At 38.2% G+C, this 23,202-nt stretch overlaps 1 protein-coding gene across 3 annotated transcripts in view; it reads left to right on the top strand.

Annotated features, from left to right (window-relative positions):
• LOC138749255 (syntaxin-1A-like) overlaps positions 1-23,202 on the top strand; it is a 323,823-nt gene that overhangs the window by 35,745 nt on the left and 264,876 nt on the right. Inside the window, exon 1 of one of the 3 annotated variants that reach the window (XM_069910421.1) lies at positions 9,088-9,147. The exons of the other annotated variants lie outside the window; for them this stretch is intronic. The gene's annotated coding sequence lies outside the window, so the exon portion shown is untranslated. Of the gene's footprint in view, positions 1-9,087; positions 9,148-23,202 lie in introns of those variants that run through there. 3 annotated transcript variants of the gene reach the window in all.

Below are 23,202 nucleotides of genomic sequence, written 5' to 3'. Positions count from 1 at the left end.
TTTTCCTCTCTTCCTTAGTTTTGATGAGAGGTTTTTGACCTGGAACATTAATCCTGCACTCTTTCTACAGATGCTGTCTGACCTGCTAACTGTTTCCAGAGTTTCTAGTCCTCTCTAATTCTAAGTCTTTTGTAGCAAGGCTGGTTTGCATTGTATTCTCTGGAAGTTGCTGTGGTGCTTTCAACCTGCAATACTAACTCCCCCCTCCCCGCCCCCCCCACCCCCACCCACCCCGTGGTGCGCTGTTAGACAGAATCAGACACACACAAGGTAAAGACTGTACAACAGGCTTTAATCCACAAAGACTTCTACAGAGCCAGGCTGCAGCAACTCTGAGTGAGGCCTCGGGAGGCCGGCGCAGGCATATCCTGACACCCGACCGGGTGGGGCTTGATCCATTCAGCTGGCCAGGTGTTGTCCTGTACCTTTACACTCCTGCAGGTACAGAGGTTTCCCCCTGCAGTAGGCCGGTGGTGTACCACCACACCCCCCCCCCAAACTAAAACCCATAGTGCTGCCATGTGAACAGTGGATGTGTCACCAAGCAAGCAAGCATACAATGGTGACTGGTCAGAGATGGAGCTGCTCACCAGTTAATGAGTGGAGTTAGACTATCATGACATGGTCTGATCAGTGTTTCTCAGCAATGAGGAATGAAAGAAATCTCAGCATACCATCTAGTTCCAACATCACTGAAGAGGTGGAAGACAAAAGTGTTCAAGACTCATGCACAGAGAACGTGTGGCATTGGTACCGACTTCACTATTAAGCTCCTCAAGTCGTCAATTTTATAGTCATCTGATTTTACAAGTACAACCCGATGAAACAGCCTTTTCCAGTCCTTGGTGCAAAACACATAGACGCACAACCAGATATAGTCAAAAAATACATACGCAGGATAAGTACTCATATATACAAATATATAAATAAATATTGGTTGATGAATATAAGCAGTTCACTGGCTGTGAGAAGAAGCTGCTCCTCAGCCTGGTGGTGCTGGCTCTGATGCTCATGTATCTCTTTTCTGATGGGATCAGCTGAAAGATGCTGTGTGTGGGGTGGAAGGGGGTCCTCAATGATTTTACGCACCCTCTTCAGATTCCAGTAGATCGTTGCATGGGGGGGGAGGGGGATGGGGTAGGGTGGGGTGGGGTGGGAAAGGAGACTCTAGTGAGAGTGATCCTCTGCCATTCTTATGGTCCTGAGGATTGACCTCCAATCCATTTCTCTGCAGCAACCATACCACTTTGTGATGTAGCCAGCCAGGATGCTCTCAATAGAGCTCCTTGAGAAGATTGACATAATAGTGGCCAGTAGCCTTGCCTGCTTCACTTCTCAGGAAATGCATGAGGAGGTATCGTGTGACCATACAATATATGCAGATACATATATTATGCACTTGATATGTCCTTTCAAATGCAGTCAGATTTAAATTTCTAATTGACACTGTACCAACTCATTTTATTGTTGCCCAGCAAGTAACATTTCTTCACAATCGCTACCACCATTCACAAAAGTTGCTGAACATTTTCAGTTACTGATGGGAGAACAAGCATGAACTTGTCGAAGATCGGTCATGCTTGATAATCCTGTTTGAGTTCAATAACCAATAGGGAAATGTCTGCAGATGATATTTATATAAATCTTCCAGTTCAATTCCCTCTTAAAAGACTTTTAGCTAAAGTTGAAACTTGTGGAATTAAGTTTTGAGCCCATTGAGAAAGTTAGCTGAGATAGATTGCAGAGATAATGATTGAGTACTTTAATTGATGAGATGTGACTATTGGGCATCAAAATTGATTTGTGTAAGAGATCAAATGTTCGCAGCATTTATCATGAATTGGGTGAAGGATTAAAGAATATTTCCAAAATTAAGTGTCCATTGTCAGTATTATAAATGGAAATATAAAAGTGGAAAGTGTAAAATGTATTTACAATACATAATTAAATTGTAGTAAATCAACCTAATTTTGGATTTCCCTTTCAAAATATAATTTAGAAACACAGAAAATTTATGACATAGAGGGTGTCATTTGGCCCCTTGTGTTAACACTAATTGAATAAAGCTATCCAGTGTAATTCCACCTTCCTGTACTTGCTCTGTAACCCTACAGATCACATATTTTCCAGGCACTATTTAAATGTTCCATGCATTTTTGCCTCCCACCATTCTCTGGATGAAAACCTTTTTCCTAATCGTCATTTTGGTTTAATAATGACCTTTAAAGTTGTTTTGATACCTTTTGACCTCTCTGCTGTGGGAAATAGGACCTTTATATTTACTCCATCTGGGCACCTCATAATTTTCTACCCCTCAATGAAGTCTCCTTTTGTCATTCTACTCCAGCCTTATCTAATCTTCCTTTTATGACAAAAAATGTTCCAGTCCTGGCACATCACTTGTAAATCTTCTTTTATTCCATCGAGTGCAATCACATCTTCACAATTTATCTTGCAACCTTTAGTATAAATGTAATTATATTTTAGCCATTCCAAAATGCCTGATAATCAATAGGACAGGAACATTTTTTTTGAAGGAAATAGATTGCAGCCATGTTAGGAGAGGAAGTAGGACTAGATTTATTATTTATTAGTAGAACCTTGTTAGGGTAATAGAAAGGAAAGATCAAATTTCAGGCGAAGTGGCAAATGACTTATGTATCTATCATATTAAGCTCCATATATCCTGTACCAAATCTGAATATCTGTCAGCTTCAAACTCTTCCTTTCCTATTTGCAATGCAAATACACTAATCACAAACCAGAGTGGAAATAATCTGTCATTGAATTTGATGCATTGGCTGAGGCAGTGATAGATAGATGAAACCCTTTTGGTTGAGCAGTAGACATGAAATGTAACATGTTTAAGTTTGAGATTGGTCCAAAAACTGCACCTAGGACCTTCAGTACAAGAATGCACTCCAGGTGGTGGATCTATTGAGTCTGAGGCATGGATCTGACAAGCAGGTAGTGAGTATACTAGCAGAGGAGTAGCACAAGATACATTGGTTGGCTGAGAAAGTACCATGCATAGATGATGGTGGGAGAATGTGTTTCTCTCCAGGGCTTAAAGATATCTTGCGCAATACCTTTGATCTAAAGGCATATAATCTTCACCATGTGACATCACCAAGGAAAATGCATGGAGCAACACTAGCCACTAAAGCCTTTGATTCCATTGGTTGGGACGAACTCTGAAACACCCTCCTCAAATTAGTTTGAATGCAGAAACTGGTCTCCATCTTATGATTGTTCCAACTGTGATATTAATCCAAAGGAATACCATCACAACCAATCTCAAGGTCAAAAAAAAGCTGCTGCAATGTTTCTTTGAAGCTTTCTCACCTCACTTCAAAAAACATCCCACAGAAGTGTATTTAACCTTAATAAGTAATTGGAAATTATTCCATCTCCAGAAGTCCTGAAACTACACCTTGGTATTAGTTACATTGCAGTATACAGAGGATGCTTGCCTTTGTACACCGTTTGAATGTTATTCCCTGAGACACTGCCAACTATCTACAGAAGGAATAATTTTGTTACTACAAAATCCTTCAAGTTAATGAAAGGATGTGAGCCAATGTTAATGACCTTGCTCAAGCCAACATTCCCTGTATTGGGACTCCTGTTGCACTCAGTTGGCTATGAAGGGCAGGCCACCTCTTTTGCATATCTTATATCAGACACCCAAAACAGATACAGTAAAAGTCCAAAAATCTGGATTCCAGAAATCCAGACCACCCAAGAATCAAAAACTCTCAAACTTTTAAAATTTACCAGGCTTCTGTTTGCATAAACAGATGCACAGCAGTAACAAGCTAGCACACTTAATACAGGTAACTTTATCACAGAGAAATTCATTTATATACTGTAGCTAGCTGATACAAGCTATGGCTCTGCAAAGCCTATAGCACAGGAGAAGTTATAGCTACATGCAGGTTAGCTCAGAAAGAACACACTGTTCCCAGAAACAATGACACTCAACCTAGTTGAGTGTAGTTAACACTGAACTTTATTGGGCTCACAGCCCTGCTTTTATTTTCAAGCTGAGGGGTGTGGTCAAAACCCTCCTAGCACAGATTGGTGTGTTTGTGATCCACTTTTCCTGATAGGCCAGTTAAGCTCTTTTGGTTGCAGCCAATTGGAGGGCAGCACTGCGGGCCTCGTGCAGCCTGCTGGATCGTCGCAATCGTCCTTCATTTTGTGAGGCCCCCATGGGGGAGCTGCGAATGGCCGCCACAATACTGTATTTTTCTTTTACAGTGTTCATTTCATGCATTACATGCTTTTTTTTGTTGTGAAAAGCTGTTTTTACATTAATTAATAAACTATTGAAATGTACCTGTTCATCTCTTCTTATTCCACCTTAAATATGAATTTTAAAAGTATTGCCTGGGAATCTGGAAAATCCAAAAATCCCCGAGCAGTCTGGATTTTATGACTTCTAGTGCACTTTATTTCAAGTTCTATCATGGGAAAGCATCACCAAGGTGCACTGACTCCTGGCAATCTCTGTCCCATGACCATAGAACATTACAGAAACAAGCCCTTTGGCCCTTCTAGTCTGTGCCAAACTATTTTTCTGCCTAGTCCCACTGACCTGCACCCAGTCCATAGTCCTCCATACCTCTCCCATCCATGTCCCTGTTCAAATTCTTCTTAAATGTTAAGATTAAGCCTGTATTCACCACTCTCTGGGTGAAGAAGTTCCCCCTAAACTTTCCCCTTTCACCCTTAACCCTAGTTAAGCTGTGTTCTCTGGTCCTCCAGTTTGTATTTACTGACCCTCAGTGGAAAAAGCCTACCTATATTTGATCTATCTTTTCCCCTCATATTTTTAAATACCTCTATTGAATCTTCCCTCACTCTTCTATGCTCCAGGGAATAAACCTTTCCTTGTAACTATTTGTCAATATGCCAAAAGCTATCTTTGCCAACCTATCTACCTGTAATGCCAACTTCAAGGATCTATGTATCTGTATTCCCAGATCCATCGATTCTACCACACACCTTGGAACCCTACCATTTATGAAGTATGTCCTTTCTTGGTTTTTCCTTCCAAAATGCAACTCGCTTGTCTGAATTAAATTCTATCTGCCATGTCTCAGCCAATTTTTCCAGCTGATCCAGATCCCTCTGCAAGCTTTGAAAACCTTCCTTGCTGTCTATTACATCTCCAATCTTTGTGTTATCTGCAAACTTGCTGATCTAATTTAGCACATTATCATCCAGATCACACATGTCATACTCAGGCCCGTGGGCCAAATTTGGCCCGTGATATAATTATATTTGGCCCGCAAGATCATATCAAATATGTATTAGAGCTGGCCCGCTGGCCGCCGCGCCAGTATAGCGCATGCACAGCTAATACTACAAATCCCAGAATGCTTTGCAAATGCATTGGCGCCGGCCCCTCAGCCCGCTAATCACCCCCACCTCCTCTCTTTACTTTCATTAGCATCTGCGACCTGTCACCTAACTCGCATGTAATAAACCCCTTACGAAAAATGGCCAAACGAAAGTCAGAAAACAGGACCTTTCAAGACAGGTGGGAGGCAAAGTCTGACTCCAGAGTTTGATGAACTTGCATCTAAGAAGAGATGCCAAGTATCTGGTTTAGACCCAGGTGCGTCAGAGTAAATCACAGTGTAACAAGCTAAGCTTGGATTAATATTTTCTTTGGTTAACTTTGGACTGTTCATAGATGAAAGATTGGATTTTCATTGAAGCAAGTTGTTATATTTTTTGACTTGTTGGCTTGTGAAAAAAAATACATTTAAAAGGAGCTTAAAGTCTATAGAGAAATATTATTTATTGAATATTTTATTTCTCATTTGTTAATGCTTCTTCTGGAAAGAGTTTAACCAAAACTATTATTAAACATTTATTTTAATAAGGAAAAGTTTAACATTACATATGTTGAAAGAAGAGAAAACATGCAGATGTTGTTGAAAATTTTCAATAAATATTTAGTTTGGCCCACGACTTAGTCCAAGTTTTTAATTTTGGCCCTCTGTGAATTTGAGTTTGACACCCCTGATCCAGATCATTGATATAGATGACAAACAATAATGGTCCCAGCACCAAACCCTGAGGTACACCACTAGTTACAGGCCTCCAGTCTGAGAAGCAATCATCCACCACTAATCTCTGATTCTCCCATATAGCCAATGTCGAATTCAGTTTACTACGTCACCATGAATACCGAGCTTATGAACTTTCTTGACGAATCTCCCATGTGGGTCCTTGTCAAAGGCTTACTAAAGTCCATGTAGACAACATCTATAGCCTTTCCTTCATCAAATTTCCTGGTAACCTCCTCGAAAAACACTATCAGATTGGACAAACACGACCTACCACGCACAAAGCCATGTTGACTATCCCTAATCAGTCCTTTGCTATCAAAATATTTGTATATCTGATCTCTTAGAACACTTACCAATAATTTACTGATTACTGATATTAGGCTCACTGACCTATAATTTCCAGGGTTACTTTTGGACCTATTTTTAAATAACAGAACTTGAGCTACCCGCCAATCCTCTGGCACCACACCTGTGGCTAAGGACATTTTAAATATTTCTGCCATGGCCTCTGCAATTTCTACACTAGCCTCCCTCAAGGTCTTAGGGAATATCTTAGCAGGCCATGGGGATTTATCCACCCTTATTTGCTTTAAGACAGCAAGCACCTCCTCTTCTTAAATCTGTATCAGTTCAATGACCGCACTGCTTGTTTTTCTAACTTCCTTTGAATCTGCGCCACTTTCCTGAGTAAATACTGATGCAAAAAGCCTATTTAAGTTCTCCGCTTTCTTTTTTGGCTTCATATAAAGCCGACCACTCTGATCATCGAAGCGACCAATTTTGCCCCTTACTATCATTTTGCTTTTAATATACCAGTAGAAACTCTTAGGATTTTCCTTCCCATTGTCTGCCAAAACAACCTCATGTCTTCTTTTCAACCTTACATTATTCTGTCGAGTTTAATCTTGCATTTGTTTTATTCCTCAAGTATTTCATTTTCCCCATGTTATCTATACCTGCTCTCTGTTGTTTGGAACCAGATCCAAAATATCACCCAAAAGTCAAGATTCCCTATGCTTGTTAACTTTGATTTTAATCCTGACAGGAACATACAAGCTCTGTACTCTCAAAATTTCTTCTTTGAAGGTCTTCCACTAGCTCGCACATCCTTGACAGAAAACAAGTTATCCAAAACCATGCATTCTAGATCCTTTCTCACTTCCTCAAAATTGGTCTTTCTCCAATTGAGAATTTCAGTCCAAGACCAAGACTGATCCTTCTCCATGATTAACTTAAAATTAATGGCATTTTGATCACTAGACCTTACATATACCTCGGTCGCCTCTCCTGTCTCATTCCAATGTTGCACTTCCTCTGGTTTGTACCTCTATATATTGATTTAGAAAACTTTCCTGAACACATTTGACAAACTCCAAGCCATCTAGCCCTTCTATGGTATGGGAGTCCCAGTCAATACGTGGAAAGTTAAAATCTCCTACTATCACAACTTTTCCTGCTGCTATCTGTTATCTCTACAGATTTGGTTCTCGAATTCTTGATGAATATTCGGCAGTCTATAATACAACCCCATTAGTCTGGTCATACCTTTCCTGTTCCTCAGTTCCACTCATATAGCCTCAGTAGGCAAGCCCTCTGGTCAGTCCTGCCTGAGTACAGCTATGATATTTTTCCCTGACGAGCAATGCCACTCCACTCCCATTCATCCCCACTGCTCTATCATGTCTGAAACAATGGAACCCCAGAACGTTCACCACTCAGCATGACCAGTTTGCATGGAGAAAGATGATAACATGAAGCTCAAGGCCAATCATTGGGTGCGCACACAAGATTGTGTACATGGCAGAAAAAGTGCATCATCTCATTAACCAGCTCAGAACTGAACAAACTGAAGTGCACATGAAGAATTACTTGGCAGAATTTGCTACAGTGAACTGGATGATCTTGATGTACAAAATGAGTCCATGCACTGTACTCAAGATCAACATGCAGGTGAAGTAGACGATCAGAAATTCAAATGCCAGACTTAATCCACAAGAGGAGTTGATTACAGGAATAACTAATGAGGTAATGAGGTCCTGTAAAGACAGTTCAGGGAGTTAGGCACTAAGTTGAAGAACAGGACCTCCAGTTCCCACCTGTGATACATGCTAGTGAGGTTAGAAATAGGAGGACAATGGAACCTAACACGTAGCCAAAGAGATGGTGCAGGAAGCAGGGCTTTATATTTCTGGATAATTGTGCTTTTTTCCAGGGAAGGTGGGTCCTGTATGGGTGGGGCACTTTGCATCTGAATTGGAGAGGGACTAATATCCTTGCAGGAAGGTTTGCGAGTGCTGCTTTGGGAGTTTAAACTAGATTTGCAGAGAGGTGGGAACCAGATAGCCAGACGTGACAGTGGAGTGGTGGTGGAAAAAGATTATGTTTAGACTGCATACAAAGTCAAGATTCAAAAGGTTGTGCATGATGGGAATAATTTTCTGAGGAGAGTTTATTTTAATGCAAGGAGTATTGTAGGAAAGGCAGATGTTCTTAGAGTGTGGACTGGCATGTGAAATTATGACATTGTGGCCAAGAGTGAAACTTGTTTGTAGGAGGATCAGGGCTGACCAGCATTTCTAGTTACAAGAGGGCTTGTCAATTGAAGCTACGTGGGTGGATCTGAAGAATGGGAAAGGTATGACCACATTGATGGAGTAATATTATAGACCACCTAATAGTCAGTGAGAATTGGAGGAGCCAATCTGCAGGGAGATAGCAGACAGCTGCAGGAAACACAAAGTTGTGATAGTTGCAATTTTAATTTTCCAAAAAGGGCTGGATGGGTCAGAGTTTTTCAGACACTCAGTTTTCTAAATCAATATCGAAATACCAACTGGACAGTGTGCAATACTGGATCTCCTATCAGGAAACAAGACAGAACAGGTGATGGATGTATGTGTAGGGGAACCCTTTGGGTCCAGTGATCATATGCCATTTGTTTCAAGATAATTGTGGATAAGCTATAGGTCTGGTTTTCAGGTTGAGATTCTCATTTGGAGAACGGCCAATTCTGAGGAAAGCATGGATTGGGACAGGTCGGTTTCTGGCAAGCAAGTGGGAGGTAAGTGAGAGCCCTTCAAAGGTGAAATTTTAAGAGTAAAAAATGTTCCTGTCAAGACAAAAGGCAAAGTTAATAGGCCTAGGGAACCTTGGTTTTGGGGGATATTGGGGATTTGTTTAAAAAGAAGAGAGAGATGTACAGCAAGTATAAGCAAGAAGGAGTAAATGAGGTACATGAGGAATATTAAAAATGCAATAAAAATCAAGAAAGAAATCAGGGGAGCTAAAAGAAGATATGAGGTTGCTTTAGCAGACAAGATGAAGGAAAATCCTCAAAGCTTATACAGTGATATGAAGAGAAAAAAAGGATAAAAAGGGACAAAACTGGTCTTCTTGAAGATCAGACTAGATGGGGGAGATCTTAAAATGTTGTTTTTCACCTGCACTTACTCTGGAAAATGGCACAGATTCTATGAATGTATACCCAACAAGCAATGAGGTCATGAAACCCATGCTCTCTAAAGGGAAATAAGGGTGGATAAATCCCCAGGGCCTGACAAGATATTCCCTTAACCCTTGCAGAAGACTAGTGTAGAAATTGCAGGTATATTTAACATGTCCTTAGAAATTTCAGATATATTTAACATGTCCTTAGGCACAGGTGTGGTGCCGGAGGATTGGCTGGTAGTTCATGTGGTTCTGTTGTTTAAAATTACTATAGCTCCAAAGGTAACCCTGGAAATTATAGGCTGATGAGCCCAAAGTCAGTAGTAGGTAAATTTTGGAAGGTATTATCCTAAGAGATTGGATTTCCAAGTATTTGGATAGCTAAAGGACTGATTAGGAATAGTCATCATGGTTTTACAAAGGTAGTTCATGATTCACCAATCCGATAAAGTTTTTTGAAGAGGTGGCTAGGAAAGTTGATGAAGGAAAGGGCTGTAGATGTTGCCAACATGGACTAAGGCCTTTGAAAAGGTCCCAAATGAGAGGTTAGCCAAGAATGTTCAATCACTCGGTGTTCATGGTGAGGTAGTGAATTGAATTAAATATTGACTTTACGGGAGAAGCCAGAGAGTGGTTGTCTCCCTGACTGGAAGCCTGTGATTAATGGTGTGCTTCAAGGATCAGTGCTGGGTTCACTGTTGTTTGTCATCTACATCAATGATCTGGATAATAATGTGGTAAATTTAATCAGCAAGTTTGCAGATGAACAAAGATTGGAAGTGAAGTGGATAGTGGGGAAGGCTTTCAAATTCAAGTTTATTATTATCAACTATTTTAAAGTACAACTGGACAAAACTGCATTCTTTGGTTCTCAGTAAAGCATGCAAATACATATATGGACATAGAACACAAATTTACAAATGATGTATATGCCCAACAGATATGAAAATAAATAAATATTGTTAAATAACAGTCGATCCTCAGAAGGATTGTATGAGCAGTTCATCAGACATTCAGTAATCTCACTACCTGTGGGAATAAGCTATTTTTTTCAGCCTGATAGTTCTGGCTCTGAACTTCTGTATCTTTTTCCCAACAGGAGTAGCAGTATGCATTAACTTTTTATTTCTTTACTCAATATAACTCTCAATATATGGAAATGTTGAATTAATTCGAAATTACTGTTATATTCTAGGACAACGTGTATTACTTTTTCAAATTTTCTGTATATTGGAGGAGTCACGTGATGGAGTAGTGGCCGGACGGTGAACTCCAGCCCTCTCCAGAAAAGTCAGGAAAAACAAGAGAAAATACAAAGGCACAGAAATACAAGTTAAAGAAAAGTGAGTATAAAGGTGGAAAGAAGATGGAAACAAAAGGAGAAAAATCAAAATCAACGGAAAGAAGAGAGGAAGAGAAGACAACGGAGGAAAAAGGTGAAGGCCTTACCTGTCCGAAGAGGCCCGCTGTGGAGAGAGGACCCCACTACCTCAGGTCGGTAGAAAAAGAACTACAACAATGGCTCACAGAGCCGAGTAAAAGTGCGCAACCGCGCATGAAAAAAAACACACCAACGGGAGGGGGGACCAGCTGGGGAGTCGATCTCCACAGCCGGCAACGACAGCTGCAGAACACCTGCAGCAAGAAGAGACCACAGAAGACAATGGAAACAAGAAAGAAGAGGAGGAAAGGGCATCAAAGAAACAACAGATGGCCAACCCAGAGGAAGAAGAAGAGGAAGAATACAGTGAAATAGATAAAGGGAAAGGCAAGGTAAAGGATATACTTGCTCTTGTTAGAGGATACATGGAGTCATTTAAAGAATGGCAAACACAGGAATTCAATGATTTAAGAAAAAGAATAAACAACACAGAAAAGAAAATAAATAAAATGGATATGACCTTAACAGAAATGGGGAAAAAAATGGACAAGATGGAAGAACGGGCAGTAGCAGCAGAAATGGAGGTAGAAGACTTAAAAAAGAAATTGGAAAAATCTAATAAAAAAACTAAAGAGACACAAGAATTACTAGCCCAAAAAATAGATATAATGGAAAATTATAACAGAAGAAATAACATAAAGATAGTGGGCCTTAGGGAAGATGAAGAAGGCAAGAATATGAGGGAGTTTATAAAAGAATGGATCCCTAAGGCCCTAGGATGTCCAGAACTACAGCAAGAAATGGAAATAGAAAGGGCACATAGAGCATTGGCCCCTAAACCACAACCACAACAAAAACCAAGATCTATTGTAGTAAAATTCCTAAGATATACTACAAGAGAAAAGGTACTGGAGAAGACAATGGAAAAAGTAAGAGAGGGCAACAAACCACTGGAGTATAAAGGACAAAAAATCTTCATTTATCCAGATATAAGCTTTGAACTCCTAAAGAAGAGAAAGGAGTTCAATACAGCAAAAGCGATTCTATGGAAGAAAGGATATAAATTTACACTGAAGCATCCTGCGGTATTGAAAATATTTATTCCAGGACAACAAAACAGACTGTTCTCGGATCCAGAAGAAGCACGAAAATTTGCAGAACAATTACAAAAATAGACTGAGGGATGAAGACGGGTAATGAGAGCAAAAATGATCACGATTGATATGTATGTGGGTAAAGACAAAAATAGACTAAGGGATGAAGACGGGTAATGAGGGTAAAAATGACCACGATTGATATGTATGCGGGTAAAGAGGTATAAGAGTGAATAGAGACAATGGGCATACGTGAAAGTATCTGTAATTAGAGGAAAACATAGATAGTATAGACAAGAATTAATAAGGGAAGGTAATGGAATAGAGAGAATAAGGAGGGAATTAAAAGAGTGACCTTTGTGACATATAAAAAGTGAAATCTTTTCTGGGGGGGGCTGGGTGGGGGAAAAGAGCGGTCACTGCAAAATCAGTTGACGCTTGCGAGTGGATTCGCAAATCCAAATGGAGAGGGGAGATGTGGTTGTCCGACAAGGGATAAAGGTCAACTCAGGAGGGGAAGGGGAGGTTGGGGATAAAGAAGATAGAAATAGGAGAATAAGGAAAATGTTGGATGTTGTAGGAATGTTGTCTGGTAAAGAGTTGAAAATAAGAAAACAGAAATGGAAAAGGAGGAAAGGTAATGATGGAAAAACAGAAAGAGAAGATAAACAAAATATAAAATGGCTACGCTGAACTATATGACTCTAAATATTAATGGAATACATAACCAAATTAAAAGGAAGAAACTACTAAATTTACTGAAAAAGGAAAAAATAGATATAGCATTTGTCCAAGAAACACACTTAACTGAATTGGAGCACAAGAAATTAAAGAGAGATTGGGTAGGACATGTAACAGCAGCATCGTATAATTCAAAAGCAAGAGGAGTGGCTATATTAATTAGCAAAAATGTGCCATTTAAAATAGAAGAGGAAATAATAGATCCAGCAGGGAGATATGTTATGATAAAATGTCAGATATATTCGGAGCTTTGGAATCTACTTAATATATATTCACCTAACGAAGAAGATCAAAAGTTTATGCAAGATATCTTTTTGAAGGTAGCTAATACGCAAGGGAACATACTAATAGGAGGGGATTTCAATCTGAATTTGGATCCAAATATGGATAAAACGGGGAAAAAAATTAACAGGAAGAACAAAGTAACAAAATTTATAATTAAATCAATGCAAGAAATGAAACTTGTGGACATATGGAGGAAACAAAACCCAAAAGAAAAGGAATACTCATACTACTCGACTAGACATAAAACATACTCAAGGATAGACCTATTCCTGTTATCAGCCCACATTCAAGGGAGAGCTAGGAAAACAGAATATAAACCTAGACTATTATCGGACCACTCACCCCTGTTATTGGCAATAGAGCTAGAGGACATCCCTCCAAGAATGTATAGATGGAGATTAAACCCCATGCTACTTAAAAGACAGGATTTTAGAGAATTTATTGAAAAACAATTAAAAATGTACTTTGAAGTAAATACGGAATCAGTGGAAGATAAGTTTATACTATGGGACGCAATGAAAGCATTCATTAGAGGACAAATAATAAGTTATGCAACCAAGATGAAGAAGGACTATAATCAGGAAACAGAGCAGTTGGAAAGGGAAATAATAAACATAGAAAAAAAATTAGCAATAAAGGAAGATACAACCAAAAGAAGAGAATTGGCGGATAAAAAAATAAAATATGAAACATTACAAACATATAAGGTGGAGAAGAATATAATGAAGACAAAACAGAAATATTATGAACTAGGTGAAAAAACACACAAAATCTTAGCATGGCAGCTTAAGACAGAGCAAAATAAGAAAATGGTATTGGCAACAAGGAAAAAAGACAAACAAATTACATATAATCCAAAAGAAATTAAGGAAAACTTCAGAGAATTCTATGAACAATTATACCGAACTGAAAACGAAGGGAAAGAAGGGAAAATAGATGAATTTTTGACTAAAATTGAACTACCAAAACTACAAATAGAGGAACAAAATAAATTAACAGAACCATTTGGAACAGTAGAAATACAAGAGATAATAAAAAATTTACCAAATAATAAGACACCAGGAGAGGATGGACTCCCAATAGAATTCTACAAAACATTTAAAGATCTAATAATACCGCCCCTCCTGGATGTAATCAACCAGATTGATGAGACACAAAACTTACCAGATTCATGTAAAACAGCAATAATTACAGTGATACTAAAACAAGGGAAAGATCCACTCTCACCAGCGTCATATAGACCAATATCTCTGCTAAACACAGATTATAAGATAATAGCTAAACTATTAGCAAACAGATTAGCAGAACAGGTACCGAAAATGGTAAATTTAGACCAAACTGGATTTATCAAAAAAAGACACACCACAGACAATATTTGTAAATTTATTAACTTAATTCATGCAGTAGAAGGAAATAAAGCACCAGCAGTAGCAGTTGCTTTAGACGCAGAGAAGGCCTTCGACAGAGTAGAATGGAATTACTTGTTCAAAGTATTGCAAAAATTCAGTTTACCGGAGAATATTAATTGGATTAAAGCATTATATGAGGGACCGTTAGCGAAAGTGACAGTAAATGGACATGTATCAAAGCAATTTAACTTAAGCAGGTCAACGCGGCAGGGATGCCCACTATCACCATTATTGTTTGCGCTAGCTATAGAACCACTAGCAGAATCGATAAGAATAGATAATAATAGAAAAGGAATAAAAATAAAAGACAGGGAATATAAAATCAGTCTATTTGCGGATGATGTGATAGTGTACTTAACAGAACCAGAACTATCAATAAAAGAACTATATAAGAAATTGAAGGAATATGGAGAAGTGTCGGGATACAAGATAAACGTAAATAAAAGTGAAGCAATGCCTATGAATAACGCGGATTTCTCAAAATTTAAGGAGGAATCCCCATTCAGATGGCAAATGCAGGCAATAAGATACCTAGGTATGCAAATAAACAAAAATCTAGGCCAATTATATAAACTCAATTACAATCCACTAATGAAAAAATTACAGGACGATTTAGAGCATTGGAAAGAGCTACCACTAACACTGATAGGAAGGATAAACTGTATTAAAATGAACATTTTTCCAAGGATACTATACTTATTTCAGGCATTGCCAATACAACTGACAGAAAAATTCTTCAAAGAGTTAAAGAAAATAATAAGGAGATTTTTATGGAGAGGGGGGAAACCGAGGATAGCACTAGATAAATTAACAGAATGGTATAAACAAGGAGGCTTACAATTGCCAAACTTCAAAAATTATTATAGAGCCGCACAATTAAGGTACCTATCAGATTTTTATCAAACAAGGGAAAAACCAGACTGGACGAGACTAGAATTAGATAAAATAGGGGAAAAGATACCTGAACACATATTATATAAATGGGACGAAAAATTGGTACAACATAGAACTTCTCCAGTATTACACCATCTCCTCAATATATGGAAGAAGATTCATGTAGAAAGAAATAAAATAAATTATCAAATACCAAAACTAATATTGACGCAAAATAAGTTACTCCCTTTTACAATAGACAACCTTTCCTTTAGAAAATGGGAAAAAAAAGGGATTAAAAGAATAGAAAATTGTTTTTCAGGAAGTAGATTCTTATCCTTTGAACAAATGAGAGATAAGTACAATATAACTGGAGATACAGCGCTGGCATATTACCAACTGAGATCCTACTTGAAAGATAAATTAGGAAGCAATTTGAGTTTACCAGAGGGAAGTAACCTTGAATATGTGATTACAGATACAATGTTAATCAAAAGATTTATAACAAATATGTATATCAAACTGCAAGAAAAGGAGAATGAGGAAACAAATGGTAAAACTAAACAAAAATGGGAACAAGATTTAAATATAAAGATAAAAAAGGAAACATGGGAGAAATTATGTTCTGGAACGATGAGAAATACAATAAATACGAGGTTGCGTATGATACAATATAATTGGTTACACAGACTATACATTACACCGCAAAAGTTAAATAAATGGGACCCAACAGTATCTGATAGATGTTTTCGATGTAAAAAAGAAAGGGGAACAACAATTCATGCAATCTGGACATGTGAGAGAGTAGAAAAATTTTGGGATGATCTCAATCAGATATTAAATAAAATAACAGAAAACAATATACCAAAGAATCCAGAGATCTTTCTCCTAAGTAACATAAAAAATAAAGAATTTGGAATTGACTTGGAAGATGCACAAAAAAGATTTGTCAAGATAGCCCTAGCCGTAGCAAAAAAATGTATTATGTCAACCTGGAAATTGGAAGATAATTTGAAAATACAACAATGGTATATAGAAATGAATAAATGTATTCCATTAGAAAAAATAACATATAGTTTAAGAAATAATATTGAAATATTCAAACAAGTATGGGAGCCTTACATTAAATACAATAGCGAAAACCTACCGGGAACAAACATTACCTAAGTTGATGGCAGGAGAAGAAAAGAAAAGAATGGACTCAGTAGAATTTCTGGTGTATTTTTGTTGAATGACAACATTGTCTGACTGAATTAATGCAACCTAGAGTGTATACCTAAAATGGATGAGGGGGGGGGTGGGGGGGTGGCTTGGGAGGAGGGAGGGGGAGGGAGAAAAAGTCACTGTAAATGTGTGGAAAAGAAAAAGTGTATATCATGGCTATTGTGATTTATGGTGTGAAAAATAAAAAATTTAAAAAAAAAATTTCTGTATATTATTTTATGTTTACTTTTTTTGTGGAAAATTAATAAAAAGATTAAATAAAGAAAAGGAGCAACTGGAAGATGCTGTGTTCAGGGTGGTAGGGTTCCTTAATGATTTTGGAACCCTCTTCAGACAACAATCCTGGTAGATCACATTGATGGAGGGAGGGAGACCTCAATGAACCTCTCTGCTGCTCTTATGGTTCTATGGGTTGACCTCCAATCCAATTCTCTACAGCAACTGTACCACACGGTGATGCAGGTAGCCAAGATGCTCTTGATAGAGCTCCTGTAGAATGTCATCAGGATGGTGGCTGGCAGCCTTACCTGGTTCAGACTTCTTGAGAAGTGCAGACACTGTTATGCCTCCCTGACAAGTGAGAAGTTGTTGTGTGTCCACAATAGGTCACTATTTAAGTGAACTCCAAGGAACTTAGTGCTCTCTACTCTCTCCCTTACAGAGTTATTGATGTGTAGTGGAGGGTGATAATTCCTAAAATCCACAATCATCTCCTTTGACTTGTCCACATTGAGACTCCTGTTATTCTCGCACCATACCACGAGATATTCCATGTGTTCTCTGTGATGTGACTCATCATTGTTGCTGTTGAGGCCAAATACTCTGGTGTCACCTGCAAACTTGATTAATCTTTTGGAGCTGGATCTGGTATAGTGATGGGTCAGTAGCATGAACAGGAGTGGGCTCAGCAGACAGCCTGGAGGTGCACCAGTGCTCAGTATGATGGTGCTCCAGTTCTGCTGCTGACCTGGTCAGGCTATGGTAATTCTGTTAGAAAGTCCAGAATCCAGTTACAGAGTAGAGTCCCAGTGAGGACAGCTTCTCCACCAGCCTCCGGGGCATGATTGTATTAAACACCTAGCTGAAGTCGTTGTCCTCCAAGTGGGTCATGACAGAGTGGAGGGACGAGGCTATAACATCATCAGTAGAACAGTTCCATCAGTAGGTGAATTGAAATGGGTCCACTGTCTCTAGGAGATGCACTTTTATGCGTTCCATCGCCAGAAACTTGAAGCATTTCATAATGTTGAAGGTCAGTGCCACTGGGCGGTAGTCATTGAGGCTTGTTATATTTGCCTTCATTGGTACCAGGATGATGGTGGCTGACTTGAAATCCATGAGGATGATGGACTGCTGCAGTGATGTGTTGAAGATGTCTATAAGGACCTCTGTAAGTGCAATCCTTCAATACCGGACCAGATATGTTATATGGTCCTACTGCATTGTGTGGGATCTTTTCACCTTGGCAGCGGTTATGTATGGGGCCTGTTCATCAGGGGAACCTGAAGCTTTCTTCAACAACAGCCTGTTCTTCTCATCAAACCTTGCATAGAAGATGTTTAGTCTATCTAGAAGGGAGGCATTTGACTCACAAGGTTATCTTGGGCTCTGTTATAGATTTGATCCCTTTTCACATGTGAGTTGTATCACCAGCGTCACACAGCTGACTGAATATTCTGTGCATACCTTCTCTTTGCCTTACGGATTCTGCCCTGGCTGGTCTTACTGCCATCATGTCTCCTGTCCTGAAGGCAGCATTTCAAGTTCTGAGAAGTGCATAGACTTCTGCATCCAACCATGGTTTTTTGATTAATCTCAGTGACATCCTCAATCACTTGCCATTGTAGCCAGTCACTGAGTTCATGCACTCTTTGATATTTATGTGACCATTGTAGGTGGCCACCTCACTGAAGCAGCTCTAGTCCGTAATCTCAAAGCAGTCCTATAGTACCCCTGTGGGCCGCCCTGGCCATATTCTGATCTCCCTGCAAATGGCTTAATTTGTTTTGCCAACGGTCTGTATGCTAGGGTTAGCAGGACTGATATATGATCAAAGGTAGGTGTGAGGTGCAGCCTTGTACATACCAGGGGTGTTGGTGTACACCCGATCCAGTGTGTTCTCTGCACTGGTGGCAAAGTTGACATTTTTGTAAAACCGTGGTAGAACTGCTTTTAGGTTGACGTGGTTGAAGTCGCCCGCTACAATCATGCAACCTTCAGAGTGGGACATCAGGGCTTTTTAGAAGGCACCACCCTCATTGCAACACCCTCATTAGCAAAAGCTGGAACATAAACTTCTGTAATCAGCGTGGCCGTGAATTCTTTGGGCAGTTAGAAGGGTCGGCATTTCACAAGCATGTACTCTGCTGAGCAGAAGGTCTTCACAACAGAGATATTTGTGCACCAGTTCTGCCTGATTAAATATACAGTTCCCCCCACCCCACCCCGTCTGCCCTGAGGGAAATAAGGCCATCTAGCTCTCCTGGAACCACATTTTTGTAATCACCAGAGCACAGCAGCCTTGCAGTTTGGTCCAGAGATTATTATTTCATAATTTGCAGAGGAATCTGGACCAAAAGGAAAAATGGGCTGCAAAATGGCAGATGGAATTTAAAGCAAACAAATGTGAGGTGTTGGACTTTTGAAGGACAAACCAATGGAGGATATATGCTGTAAACATCAGGGCACTGAGAATGTGGTAGAACGAACGGACCTGGGGATACATATACATAATTCCCTGAAAGTGGCGTCACAGGGACTTCCAGTAGACTTTTTCCCCGTTTACTTCTTTTAAAACTTTCAAAGTGGTGTTGAATTGCACATTCGATATTTGAAATGGATACAAGAGCTGGAAAGACTGCTAAGAGTGGGAAAAGCAGAAAAAAACCAAGAATCTGCTTATTCCACTGGCAAACCTAACTGCTGAGAGTTCTTCTGACGTACTTGAACAATTAAAGAATCTATTGATGCAGGATTTAAACATCTAGATGGAAGGCTTTAGGTATGTACTGGAAAACCGATTTGGACAGATCTGTAATTCCATAGAAAAACAAGGTGAGCATTTGACCTTAGCAGAATCTCCAGTAAAGTAAATGAACGAACAGGTCTGCCACCTGGAAGACAATAAAGAGAGGCTAATGACTAGATTTATTGATATGGAAAGTCAAAGTAGGTTAGCAAAATCTGCACATTTGTTGGTTTGACAAAATACTGCGTATGGTGTGCTTACTAAATTTTTCTCTGATTTGTTCGCAATGCTGTTTGGAGATGTGTTATTTCAGACACCACCTGAGCTTTATAGAGCACATCAATCATTTTTGACTAAGCTTAAATCAGGTCAAAAACCACGTGCTGTGGTCATACTGTGCTGATGCATGAAGTCCGTCATAAAGGTACCTTGCAATACCAAGGCAAAGCATTCAGAATGGTGGAAGATTATGCTCCAGAAGTTATGAAAGATGGACCATCTACAGGGAAAGTTATGTTGCAGTTATATCAATGGGGGTTGAAGCCCTTCCTGCTGTTTCCAGCACATCTTATAATCTCTGTCTCCAATGGGAGTAAGAAATGATTTATTTCAGCAGAAGACACTATGGAGTTTATTCAAAACCTACTCGCTCCTGAATGACCTTTTTTTTTCTGTTGAATGACTGCTCTGAAATGAGGACTGAATTTAATATAATGTTCAGTCATTTGTTTCTAGAGATTTTACAGAGAAAGTGCTGTTATTGTGAGTTGAATTAATTTGGAGTGGTTGGGAAAAGAATTTGTCACATTTTGATTGTATTTATGGATAAGTCTACTTTATTAAAATGGGATAAAAATCTATTTTATATATCCTGTTAAAAAATTATTTAACCATTATTCTCATGAGAAATGTTTAATTTTCTTTTGATGTTTAATGTATTCAGACTAAACATGGCTTATTTTGGTTTGCTATGAACATCTGCAGCTAAAATGTATTTGTTTTTTTTCTGAGCAAGAACATTTAATCAAAACTGGGAGATTGTGGGTTCTTAGATTTAATTAGTACACTGGCAGCCTTTTCATCAGCCTTAGAGGAGTAGGACTGGAGAAGAACGGGGGAGGGATCATGGGTGTTTTGTGTTGCCATGGTGCTTAATTGTTTAGATCTTTCTGGTTCCATCTTATGTATTCTATGGCTTAATAAGGCCATCTGCAGGCCGAAGGTCTTTGTGCATACTGCATGAACTCATTGAGCTTGCTCATTGAGATTTCTGAAACTAGTTTAACTTTTAGTGTATATTTTCTATAATTGAACGATCATGGCTAATCCTACTAATTTCCTGAGTTGGAATGTGAGAGATTTAAATCATCCAGTAAAACAAAGGAAAATGGCTTTGCATTTAAAACAACTTAGAGCTGCGATTATATTTTTACAGGGGGCACATATATGTGGCAGTAATGTTTTGCTCCTGATGTCATGGTGGAAAGGGCAGCACTATCATTCTTCCTTTCAAGCTAAATCTAGAGATCTATAAATTTGGATTAATCAGAATATTCTGTTTAGTACACATAATGCTGTTTCGAACTCTAACGGTTGCTTTGTTATTGTTTCAGGGAAATTACATGATAAAATTGTGGTTTTTGCAAATATTTCTACTCTTAATGTTTATGATCTGGGTTTTTTTGACATTTATTTTATCTCCTTGCCGGATTTAAGTTTATACTCATTTATTTTAGGTGGGGATTTCCACTGCTTTTTGGACCCTATCCTGGATCGTTCATCTTCTAATCTGGCCACATTAACACATCTACCCTATTAATAAATGCTTTTTTTTTTTTTTTTTAAATCGGATTATGGCATTTGGCACTTGTTTTAATCCCACCAATAGAGAAAATTATTTTTTCCACATACATCACACTTATTCACATATTGATTATTTTTATTGATAATCATTTAATTTCATTAACTCATTCTTGTGAATACCACAGTATTGTAATATCTGATCATGCTCCTGTTACAATTTCCCTAAACCTTCCTAATTTTCTTCAAGATAAAAGACACTGGCATTTTAATTCAGTGTTATTATCAGATAAGGACTTTGTTAAATTTATGGAAAAATTGATAGTTTTCTTTTTTGATACCTATCTCTCTTCTGAGACCTCTAGTTTAGTTATATTGGATACCTTGAAGGCTTTTCTTAGGTGGAAAATAATTTTTTATACTGTAAATAAGAAAAGGAAGACTAATAAAGAAATATCTGAGCTAATTAAACAAATTATATAGTTAGATCAACAATATACTCAAACTAAAAACTCATATTCAAAAAATAGATTGAACTTAAAACTAAATCTGATCTTCTCTCAACATACGTAGCAGAGTGCCAACTTTTGAAATCTAAAAGTCAATTTTACATCCATGGTCATAAATCGGGTAAGTTTTTGGCCAACCAATTGAGAGGATTTGGTGCTAAATGACATATGATAAAAGATAATGGTAATATGACTTCAGATCATTTGGAGATAAATGATACATTTAAAAGATTCTACTCCAAATTATATTCTTCTGAATGTACGAAAGATAGTAATTTGATGAAAAATTTCTTAGATTGAATATGCCCAAGATTTCTCTAGGCAGTTCAATCAAATTGAATGAATAGATTTTGAAAGAGGAAATGGTGGCTGCTTTTTTCCTCATCAGAATCTGAAAAGACCCCCGGACCCGATGGGTTCTCGGTGGCAATTGTTTTTTGTGAATACCAGGGCATCTTGGGGATATGATGGAAAGGGATTGAACATAATGTCTCTATATGATCTTCTACTTTACATTTTGAATCCAATTACCTCCCTTCCCTATATGATGTCATTGCTATCACAATTTAGTCATTTAGCTTATAAATCGAATGTGCATAAAAGTGAACTTCTTCCATTGAATTTTTCTGCAGCAGTGTGTGTAATTCTCCTTTTAAGTTTGTTAAAAATCAGTTTACTTACCTTGGAATTACAATTAGAAAAAATCATAAACGTCATTTTAAGGAGAATTATCTAGCTATGCTTAAACAAGTGAAACATTCCCTGACCCAATAGTCACCTTTGTCTACAACTCTAGTTGGACATATAAATTCTATTAAAATGAATATTTTGCCTAAATTTTTATTTTTCAATCTGTTCCTGAATTTTTTAAAATTTACTTGACTCGGCCATATCGCCTTACATATGACGATAAGCATTCTTGCCTCAATAAATTTCTTCTTCAGAGATCTAAGAAAGGTGGTGGAATGGTTCTACCTAACTTTAGATTCTACTATCAAGGAGTCTTACATTTTGGACGTTCTTTCATAATCATTTTGACCGCCCATTATGGATATCAATGGAGGTGAATTCCCCCCAAATTTTTTCAATTCAGTGCTTCTGGGTTCTTCACTTCCATTCTCAACTAAATTAATAGATAATCCAAATGTTAAATATTCTAGAATTTAAGCACAATTTAGAAAACATTTTGGATTTCATAAATTTTCTCTCTCAGGTCTTATCGTATCCAATCACTTTTTTCAACCCTCTTTACATTGATGGATAGTTTGCATCATTTGCCAAAATCTCAATTTTTTTAGATATTTGCTTGTCCAGCATTTTCTTGAATGACAAGTTTCTAATTTCCCAAGAGAGTTTTGTAGATGATTTTTTTTAGATTTATGCCT

The sequence above is a fragment of the Narcine bancroftii genome, chromosome 14, assembly GCF_036971445.1.
Source record: "Narcine bancroftii isolate sNarBan1 chromosome 14, sNarBan1.hap1, whole genome shotgun sequence".
In the NCBI taxonomy this organism is placed as follows: Eukaryota; Metazoa; Chordata; class Chondrichthyes; order Torpediniformes; family Narcinidae; genus Narcine; species Narcine bancroftii.
This window is presented reverse-complemented; position numbering and strand designations above follow the sequence as displayed.